Source organism: Urocampus carinirostris, chromosome 4 (assembly GCF_059441175.1).
Source record: "Urocampus carinirostris isolate Australia breed hairy pipefish chromosome 4, RoL_Ucar_1.0, whole genome shotgun sequence".
NCBI lineage: Eukaryota > Metazoa > Chordata > Actinopteri > Syngnathiformes > Syngnathidae > Urocampus > Urocampus carinirostris.
Genome location: NC_142352.1, coordinates 34,398,518 through 34,409,850, shown reverse-complemented (window position 1 = coordinate 34,409,850; position 11,333 = coordinate 34,398,518).

The window sequence follows — 11,333 nt, the reverse complement described above, 5'->3', positions numbered from 1 at the left end:
CCCTTCTCTCCTTCCATCCAGTGCCCTCCGCAACTCACTAAGTTTATGCCTGAGTCATAACTGACAGGCACACTTTTAGCACCTCTCCGTGTCTGGCCTGATGCTGCATCCTGCCTGCCAGGCAGAAGAAAGTACAAGCCCAATTTACATAAATACATGAAAAAGGGTAATACTTCATAGAGCAACAAGCTGCAACCAATCTGAACATGTTGTTAGCTGTTCTGAACATAAACCTGTAAGCCTGTTTAGGGATGTAACAACGAATCGATAAAATCGATTAATAAAAGCTTTGGCAACAAATTCCACGATCTTTTTTTTCCTGTCGTGCGATTTATGTGGCACTAAGCACGTTAATTTAATGCAAGTATGATAGTGCATTTAATTTCCTCTTGATCTGGCGATTAATTTGTAGTAGCCCTTCGGTCCATCAGACGGCACTCCGAGACCATATTTTGATGCACAAGGTCATCTTGATCCAAATCCAAATTATTTTCTCATGGCACATTTCGGACAGTGAAATGCAACTCAAAGCGCTGTATGCAAACATTCAATGTACATACAATCAGATAGCTTCAAACAAAGTACAGACTTGCATTCTCCTCTGATGTTACCTCTCTTTTTTAGCACTTTACAGTTTTTTTTCTTACATGTTTGTAAAGCATACACTTGTTTTTGGGTTTATCATCAGGTTATTCAAAACACACTCGGATTTTTTGTATTGTTTTATTAGCATATTTTGTTGTTTTGTGCACTATTTTTCAATGGGGCCCAAAATTTCAATATTAAAGTTGTGCTTTTTAAAAATTTGATGCATCGATTTGTCAAAAAACGATCTCCAGATTTGTTTTTTAGAATTATTATTAGTTACAACCCTAAAACCGATGGCAATAGACCTAGTGAGAGACAATTGACACTTTTTTGAATTACTAGCTTTATTTTCAAAATATTCTGCAATGGAATGTACTTTAGTTGATCTTGTTGACATTGAAGCAGCACGGCGGATGAGTGGTTAGCGCATCCGCGGCACGGTTCTAAGGTCATGAGATTGAACTTTCCTATGTGGAGTTTGCATGTTCTCCCCGTGCTTGCTTGGGTTAACACCGGGCACTCCGGTTTCTTCCCACATGCCAAAAACATGCATGTCAGGTTAATTGGCCGGTAAAAATTGTCCTTAGGTGTGAATGAGCGAGTGGTTGTATGTCTCTGTGTGCCCTGCGACTGGCTGACAACCAGTTCAGGGTGTCCCCTTCCTACTGCCCAAAGACGGCTGTGATGGTCTCTAGCACCCCCACAACTTACTGAGGATAAGCGGTGCAGATAAAGGATGTATGGCTAGTTGACATTGCTTTATAGTTTTTGTTTCTCGTTTCTATTTTGGTTTGACTCTCTCAGCTTTTGTTCTGAAATAGTTGAAAGAGAACTATGTTTATTTATATGGTCAAAGTTTGCTATGTAGTTAAAAAAATAAGTAAATCAGTGACAAATATATTTGTGCTGTGTTTATTGTAATTATAATCATGATCGGTATTGACCGATACTACCAATTACTTGGATTGGATCGATACCAAAATTCCCAGTGTGGCCTACCCTTAGTGCCTGGCATTGTTGAGTACCTGTTTTCATGTAATTGTGTGTGGCAGAAAATCAGCTGGCAACGGGGCAAGTATGAGCAGCCGGGTGACAGAGTATCGTGTGATTGTTGCTTATCCAATTGCACTCATTTTGTGTCACTGTAGTGCTCCCCGTGTGTTCATAACTAATCACGCTGGATGTTGAACAGCTTCAGAGAGCAACGCCACACGATTTTCGATCCGAGGGAGTTGCTACGTGCTTCTTGGTCTGTGTCCGGTGTGTATGGTTGTGCAAATTGTTCTGTTCCTGCTCTTTTTTATTTATTTTTTTCATTTTGATGGCAGCACGTGCATGCACCGTGTGTGTATATGAACACACACACCCACACGCACACGCACACACACACACAAACACAAACACAAACACACACACACCAAACCATCTGTTTACTGTTGTGAAGCTAGAAATTTCGATAGCCCCCTGTCCCTGTCTCCCAAACAGCTGATCAGCCATCCAACTGGTTGGCTGGCAAGCGACTTCAAAGACTAAGTTGTCTCTGGAGAGTCGTGCGTTACACTTGCAGATGCATCAAATGCACTAATAAAGGCAATTGTGTGACACTATGGCTGTGGATGGATGGCAGAAACAAAAGGAATAGCCTTAACTGGCCAGATTTACGATAAAATTTCAAATATTCTAATATAGCGGGGTTTCTCAACTGGTTGTTCGGGACCGAAAAGTGGGTTGCGGACCCGTTTGTAGTGTTTTGGGAGCCTTTGCCTTGGCAAAATAATGCTGAGAAAAAGGATAACTGAGGGTCAATCACACTCCATAACTGGTAAGAGCGACGTTAAAAATAAAGCCCTTATTTGTTAACGCGACGGTGCTTTTTTTTTCAGCAACGCTGTAATCTGACGGTGCATTACTTTGGCTGCAAAATGCTGTTTTTAGCGATGAAGATTTCCGCTCTTTTATGAGTTGTTTATGTCACATCTTCTCAGACTATGTTGCTATTCGAAATACTGACTACCAAATAGTTAGATAGAAATGATGAATATAGTATTTACTAATTTGCCGAAAAATAAGACAAATGAGGGCTGAGGCGCAAAAAATGTGAGCCCGATATTCGTTATATCCGACTCGTGTCCTTCGCGAACGAAAGCTCTCTTTGAGACATCTCTTGCATCTGGCCCCCCACCAATCAACAGCTCGTTTCTTCTGAGACCCCTTTTTCTTGTGAAAAAACGTGCATTTTTTAAGGATTTTGTGTTTTTGACTGCAAATTTGTTAAGAATAAAGATTTTTAAATTGTTTTGTATTTTTTTGGTTGATTTACAAATATCTTAATTAGATTTCCTGTTTTTTAGTGTTAATGTGTTTATAAAAAATGTAAAGTAAATCATTTTTTCTTCTTTTATCTCTCTTTTCCTTTTATTATTGTATTTTTCCTGTTGTTTCTATTTTTCCCCATGATTGTGTTTTTTTCTTTATTTTCCCCCTTTTAAATTCATTTGGTGCATAATGTTACATAATAATTGGATAAAAGCAATAAAATACAAAGTGAAGAGCCGTTTGGGACGCAAAAAAACTGTCTCTTTTTTTGTAAACTGAGCCGAAAAATCTGGTTCCCCATAAATGGCGGAATTCCCATTTCTAAAAGCAAATGCGGTGTTTCGTATTTACAGGGAACATTTCCAACTCTTTGACATACAACAACCTATTTTCTAAAGAAATGGATATAGTTACCTCCCCTGGTAACTAGTTACTTTTACTATGGAGTAAATCAGGTACTAACTCGGTTACATTTTTGGAAGAAGTAGTGAGTAACTATAACTAATTATTCTTTTACAGTAATGTCCTGATCATTTTCCATAACACTAAATGGCGATAATGCCCTGCAAATGCAATTTGATAACCGCTATTTCACACAAGAGAAGAAGGCAAGTACACATGTTGAGCATGGCCAAATGCAGATACAGCAGATAATGTATGAAATAAGGATTTTATTATATCATAGACAAAGCTACTCAAGGAAAGTTTTTTGGATTCCATTAAAAAAGCAGATCATTTTTTAATTAAAGGGACAGTGTATATGACTTTACCACTAGATGTCCCTGTTTTGTGTTGTGCTACTGAAAATGCTAAAAAGCAAAAGGAAGAATACAGACGACAGAGACTCACAATGACCGAACCGAAACATTTTTCTTTAAAAAATGTAGCCATGCTTTTCACGACCATTTTGCATCTTTCGGGTACCCATAGCAACAATATGGCTGACTATCATGGTGAGGTTCATGCTATGTCCAATAAATGCAAATTTCTCAATTTTTCTCAAGTTTTATGGTGTGTGGTGAATAGTTCATTTATAGCAGGGGTGTCCAAACCTTTCAGGAAGCAGGCCATACTTGGTCAACTGAAAATCTCTGAGGGCCGATCGAATTTTCTCTACCATTTTTATGATAAATTCACCCTCTGTGAAAGGTTTGCACTGCTTGGCGATCAGCGTCGGGACCTCATAGCTCGCCTTTGTAGCACTTTCATTTGACCCGCAGTTTTCTTTTTTTGGGGTTCCTCCCCCACCTAAAGGGGTGCCAAGGAAGCAAAATCAGTGTTACAACTCTTGCTGTGGGTTTAATTTCATTTATTGGATCCATCAACAGCATCCAGTTATTCAGACACTCAGGTAGGTTATAAACCTACAGCACAATAAACATAATTTACTTTCTATCACATCTGGCGCGGTTGCCATGGCGCCCAGTTGGTTCCAGCCGGGTGGCGCCGGATTCACGTAGCGGGAAACAGGAAAGGACTTATTCGCGTAGACAAACTCACAATTTTTGGGGGGAATAGGAGGAGGGCGCACAATCGATCCGGGAATCGATGGTCGCAGTAGTGTATTAGAAATCCACTCAAAAGAAAAGAATGTCCAAAAACAACGCAATGACCGATCTGTCTGAGGCTCCCGTCTGCTTGCCTGATTTGCCTGTTGGCCGTTTTAGACTCGTCCGTCTGTCTACCTGCCATGCCTGTTTGTTGACCTGTCTACCTGCCTGATTCACTAGTCCGCCTGTCTGATTCTTCTACCCGTCGGTCCGACTTGTCTGCTCGCCACTCCGATTCGTCTGCTTACCAGTCCTTCTAATAAAATGCCACAACTATTTCATCTGGACTGGAGTTGAGCCATTCAGTAAATTCTCAAATTCAAATCAAATTAGGAAAATAGCAACCGAGGGATCTGCACCTCTTTTAGGCTGTGCCAAAATGAATACAAAATAGATGAGTCCTTATGGGTGCTTATCACAGACGTAATTAAATGTTGCTACAAACTCTAGTGCAGGAATAATTCAGAGCAAATGTCCCAATGATTTATTTGTGTATTTATTTCAGGACTAGTAGGGATGGAAAAATGGCTGACAAAATGCCAACATTTCTCCACAGGGAACGTCCTTGATTATGAAAATCGAATCAACCTCCTTCGTCTTGGCACAAGGACGCTACCAGCTGTAGTCAATCCCAATTGCGGACTATTTTGAAACCAGCATGTACACTCACCAGAAAGAACACTAGGTACACTCCATTACTATTCTTCAAATGATGTGTTCACTGACTCAAACAAACAAAGAGGAGTGGTGAAAGGTAGGGGTGGGTAAATCGATTCAAATATTGAGATTATTAATACTACACAAGTACTTGGATGGGATCAATACTATTGTCCTGGTATTGATACTTCACCCCACCACTAATTTCCTCAAAGCGCCACTTCTCTATGTACTGTGGGGCAAATGAGTATGAGTAAATGAGTAACGCCCAAAAGTTCTCCTACTATAAAAGACTCAAGAGGCCTGTAATCGTCAACATGGGTAAACCTCAACCACGAGAGACTGAATTTAGAAAAAAAAGAAGAAATTACAATGTTTGATTTTTTTAAAAAATCTCCAAATTAAAGTGAAAAATAAGTACACACAAGCAGGATTTCTGCCTGTCAAAGAGGTCTGACTTCTTCTCATGATGTTTAATGAGGCTCCACTCGTTACCTGTAATAATAACACCTGTTTCAACTCTGTATCTGTATCAAAGACACCTGTCCACAACCTCAGTCAATCACACTCCAAACTCCACTAGGGCCAAGAAGTCGAAGGACACCGGCCACTAAATTGTAGAACTGCACCAGGCTGGTCGGACTGAATATGCAATAAGTAAACCACTTGGTGTGAAGAAATATACTTTTGGAGCAAATTTTAAAAAACGGAAGACATACTGTCAATCTAGAACAGTAAGTAATAATCACAAAACCATACGGAAGACCTAGTGAATGACCTACAGCGAGCTGGGACCAGAGTAACATCAGCTACTATCAGTAATGCAATGCGCCGCCAGGGACTCAAATCCTGCTCTGCCAGGCATGTCCCCCTGCTGTTGCCAGTACATGTCCAGGCCCGCCTGCGGTTCACTAGAGAACATTTGGATGATCCAGAAGAGAACTGGGCGGTTGTGTTATCATCAGAGGAAACCAAGATAGAATTTCTTGATAGAAACACAGGTTCTCGTGTTCGGCAGAAACATAATTCTGAATTGCATACAAAGAACACCATACACACTGTGAATCATGGGGGTGGAACTATCTTGCATCAGGGCTGCTTGTTGCAAAAGAAAAAAGGAACGCATGAATGGGGCCATGTATAGAAAAATTTTGAGTTAAAATCTTTTTCCATCAGTAAGGTGCATAAGGATGAGATGTGGGTGCATCTTTCGGCTCGACACTAATTACAAACACACAGCCAGAGCAACAAAGGAATGGCTTTGTAGGAAGCATTTCAAAGTCCCGGCGTGGTCTAACAATTTACCAAATCTCAACCCCATAGTAAAATCTGTATAGGCAGTTGAAAGTCTGTGTTGCCTAACGTCAGCCCCAAGACATCATTGCTCTAGAAGGGATCTGCATGGAGGAATGGGCCAAAATACCAGCAAGTGTGGTTGTGACGAGTTACAGAAAGCGTTTGACCTTTGTTATTGCCAAAAAAGAGTACATAACAAAGTATTGAGATGAACTTTTGGTAAGACTTTTCCACCGTCAAATAAATTGTTTAAAAATCAAACAATTTGATGTCTTTTTTTTCTATTTCTGTCTTTCGTGGTTGAGGTTTACTCATGTTGACAATTACAGGCCTCTCTAATATTTTCAAGTGAAAAAACATGCCTAATTAGTGGTTGACTAATTACTTATTTTCCTCACTGTAGATAGAGCAGTCATCTCTCTCACACAGCCTTTATTGACTGAATGTGTGACTGATAGGAACACTTTAACCACCTCCCCCTACCTGGCCTACTGCTGCAACTTGTCTGACAGGCAAAAGCAAGTGGTAAATCTACTGGCGCACCCCTCACAGAAGCAAATTAACACAGAGGCAAACACAAAGCTTAGCACAGTGGTCAACTACTATGTCAAATTTACAGAAACACACGAGAACTATTCACCCATTGTAAGCATCGAGCTGCATCCAAAAATGTAAACATGTTACTGTTCCTGAACAAAAACCTGGACATCCGTTGTCCCTATGGCAACAGAGCCAAAAGGGCTTGTTTGTTACATTGCTGATTTTTTGGTTTAACTTTCTTGACTTTTGCTGCGTAACAGTTGTTGTTGTAGAAGTATTGTTTTATACTGTTAAATCTTTTTAGATTGTATTGTTTACACTATCCGTGCTTTCTGACTTTATTTTCTAAATAATGTGTAATGCAAGGTATAGTTGACATGTTGACATTGTAAGCATTTTACATTGCTGCTTTTTTATTTGACTCTCTTAGCTTTTTTTCAATTGTAATACGAATATATATATATATATATGTATATATATTTTGTTTATACTGTTAACGTTTTAAGTCTAGTTATTTGATAAAAATTGAAACATTTTCAGTGTCTAAAATCTTTGTGCTGTGTTTGGTTGTTGGGTTGGTAAATCCCTTAACCACTAGGGTCGTAGAGGGGCTGTGGTGTGTCTTGGGCAAGTACAGGCTAGTGACACCCAGATTGGTATGTATCGATACTGTCATGTATTTACTTGGATTGGATCGGTACTGAAACTTCCAGTCTTGCCCACTCCTAAATTTTTTTAAAACCAGCAAGTACACTGACCAGCCAGAGCTCCGTATTTATTGACTCAAACAAAAAAAAGCAATCCAAATGTTAGAGGAAAGTAGTGGGAAATTTGTGAGTGCATTTAAACATGGACAACATTTTAGAATTACTCACACAGCAATAAGATTATGAAACTGCCGTAAGGAATTCTTCTCTATCGGGATGGTAACACATGAAACACACAATAGAATTAACATCTATTTCTGGTATGGTGTGTAAAAAATAGTGTGATCATGAGATAAAATTGTTTGCCTTTTAGGAATTTATATTCAGGCACACCTGCAATAATCACACAATTTGTGCTACAAACTAACCCCTGCCCCTTATCATCGAAGGGAAAAATTATATGACCCTCTCAGGATCCCTGGTGTACACCTGGTATCCTGATATCTCATCCATTATTATTCAGAACACAGATTTTCCTTCATACAATAGTAGTATGAAATCTAACGTCATGATGGCAATTTCATTTTATGTATTTCATTTGCATCACTGCAGGCGTGGGAAGACCAGGCGACAAGTGACTTTCGTTTTTCCAGGCCTGACAGAGGTCTAATCACAGAACCCCTTTCACCCCCCCTTTTTACCCGCCTCTACACTCACCTAACATGGAACAGGCTAATTAAATGTTCAAGACTCCCGGGCTTTTAATAAAGCCTGACCTGACATCCTGACCTGTGCATGTCAGGGTGACCCAGCAACCCGGAAGCAGCCGCTTGTGTTTGTATTGTGTTTGTGTGTCACTCTGGTTTGGAGTTTGCATCATGGGGGCAGGAGCAGACACCTGTCTGCATCCCAAAGAGGTCATTTTCTTAGGTTGTGGGAAGCATTTTACTTGGCCTCTCTGCAACAGAAGGTGCTATATTAGTCAATTAAATCTGAATCTCCAGGGGAAAGTGTATGCTACCATCTAGTTTTAGAGCAGTGGTTCTCAACTGGTTCTGATTTGAGGACCCACCATTAAACCCTAATTACAAGCTGCAACCAAATTCATGAAAAAAAAACTACTTTTTAAATGTATCAAATAAAATGATTGTGCAGTTTAAAGCAGATATACTAAAATATATTCACCTTTTTTTTCTAAAAACAAATAGGACGGCCAAACAAAAACAACTTTAAGTACCATCTATACTCACATATATGTTTATATGGCATATAAATTATCACCCTAAAAGATTTTATCGAAAAAATGAAAAAAAAAAAAACCCACATGTGGCTAAACAATAATAATTACTTAATTGTGTAGATAATAAAGATTTATATACTGGTAAAAAAGCTAGAATGTACAGATTTAATATATTTATCTCATCTCATCAGCTGCACCGCTTATAGTAGGGTCGCAGGGGTGATGGAGCCTATCCCAGCAATAATCGGGCAGTGGGCAGGGGACACCCTGAACTGGTTGCCAGCCAATCGCAGGGCACACAGGGACAGACAACTCGCTCGCTCATTCACACCTAGGGATCCACCTGAAATGGATGTCTTTGGAATGTGGGAGGAAACCGGAGTGCCCAGAGGAAACCCACGCAAGCACGGGGAGAACATACAAACTCCGCACAGTAAGTCCGGTAGCTGGATTTGAACCCACACAGGACCTTAGAACTGTGCCGCACACGCGCTAACCACTGCGTTGCCGTGCTGCCTTAATATATTTATATATAGGCTTATTTTGTAGTTATTTGATGGCTGGTTGGATGTCTATAATTAGCAGTTGGGGGGGAGATAATATTCGACCAGATTACACATATTTTAACACACGTTGAATTATGGTTAGAAAAGTAGGGATCCAAAGGGGTAGAAACATTGATTTATTAAATAATTGATCATACATTTAAACTAAATAATGAACTGTACTTACAGACTCAGGCGTTTGTTTAACAGATACAATTATTGTTATTGTTACTTTTTTAACAACTTTTGCACTAACAAATCATAATTTTAAAAGAATAATTGCGCTGTTGATTGCAAAAAGGGGTTAAATTGATTTCAGGACACCATCCACTCTTTTACTTTAGATTATAGCTTGTCGCCATCAGGTGGACGTTTTTTAAAAACAAAAACGTGGCGTAAAATGCTTTACCTTCCTTTAAAATGTCCAGAAGTCCAACTTTGTTGGCGATATAAAGCATCTGCTTCTGACTTTTGGGGCCAGCCATAGGTTCTTTTGATGCATATATAATGTAGGTCCGTTGAGCTTTTTTACGTACGCGTTCAACTTAGACCGCAATGATACTGATGCACAGAAAAATGGGCATGGCCGCTATTCAGCAGATTGGAATGCAGAGCACAATGCACATAACTGCAAAAAGTAAAGGGCAAAACAGTGAGGGATTACTACCATTAATAATTACAAACGATCAGTCTTGATGCAGATGTAGTACCTCAGACTAGTTTTTGAGGATTAACCGTAAATGATTAAATCCCATTAGCATACGGATAAACAAGATAAGCTTATGCATCGATTTACACGGGTGTTGGATTTGAACCACAGCACTGCCATTTAATCACAACTGGCGATTCGAGAGCCGAGCATGATCACAAAAACTCAACTTCTAAAGACAACAAGCGGAAAATGGCGGCAAGGGTGTGAACTTTTGACTGGTCCTCTGATGGCTACCAGACACGAGCAGACAGAGGACCACATTGTGTGTGAGCTGCAGCTGCTCTCTCAACAACTGTCTACTGTTTGTTTCCCGATTAAGAGAATCGGATACTTTGATACTCCCATTCTCATGTTTTCGTTATGTATATTTCTGTACCCTGTGTGCACATAGTACTCCTCCCCGCCCAATGATGATATTTTTCTTCTCTTCTTCCACTCTGTGGTCACCGCACAAGCTAAAGAGTTGGAAGCATCACTAGATTTAGTCCGTCTCTACCCTGCTTCCTTCTCGCCAGGCAGTGCTATGCATCTTTCATTTGTGGAGTCAAATGACCTATATTCTTATTCTGATCCTTGCAGACGCAGGTCCTTTCTGGGCACTTAAAGGTTAAAGGCTAATACGACAAAATACAGCTGTACTTTACCAGGCTAGTCTGGAAGGAATGGGCCTATGGCAATGGAATGATAAATATTTCAAAATGTAACTGTTTGGGATGAGCAGCACTATTGCATACTACATGTTACTGTAAATGGGTCAGGAAGTATCTCGGTGTATATGACCCACTTTACTTTTATCATGAGTGCATCCCTACATGTAAAAGTAAATATACTGTGTGTCCTTCAGTTTAATGAAACAAAACAATTATGTTTTTTTCCCTTAAAGCTGGGATGTCCGAAGTCCGGCCCGGGGGCCAGTTATAGCCCGTGGGCACATTTTTAACGGCCCGAGGCATTTGTCATAAAATTCATAATATGTGTCTCGCAAGTAATGTTGACTGTCAAGGTTAAAACTTGAGATTGTATGAGGATAAAGAAAAGACCACACTTTGAGTCGGGAATTAGGTTTTTGATAGCCGTTCCACTGGAGGCGCGTGCTTCCAAGATCTGCTTCCAAGATTGGCTCAGGAAGTAAGCACGCTCATCCTATGGCCAGAGACTCAAATTCAGGCATAGAACAACACATTTGTTTGGTTTAAGCGAGGTCACATGAGTACAAGAAACAAATCTGATTGGTTTAGACAG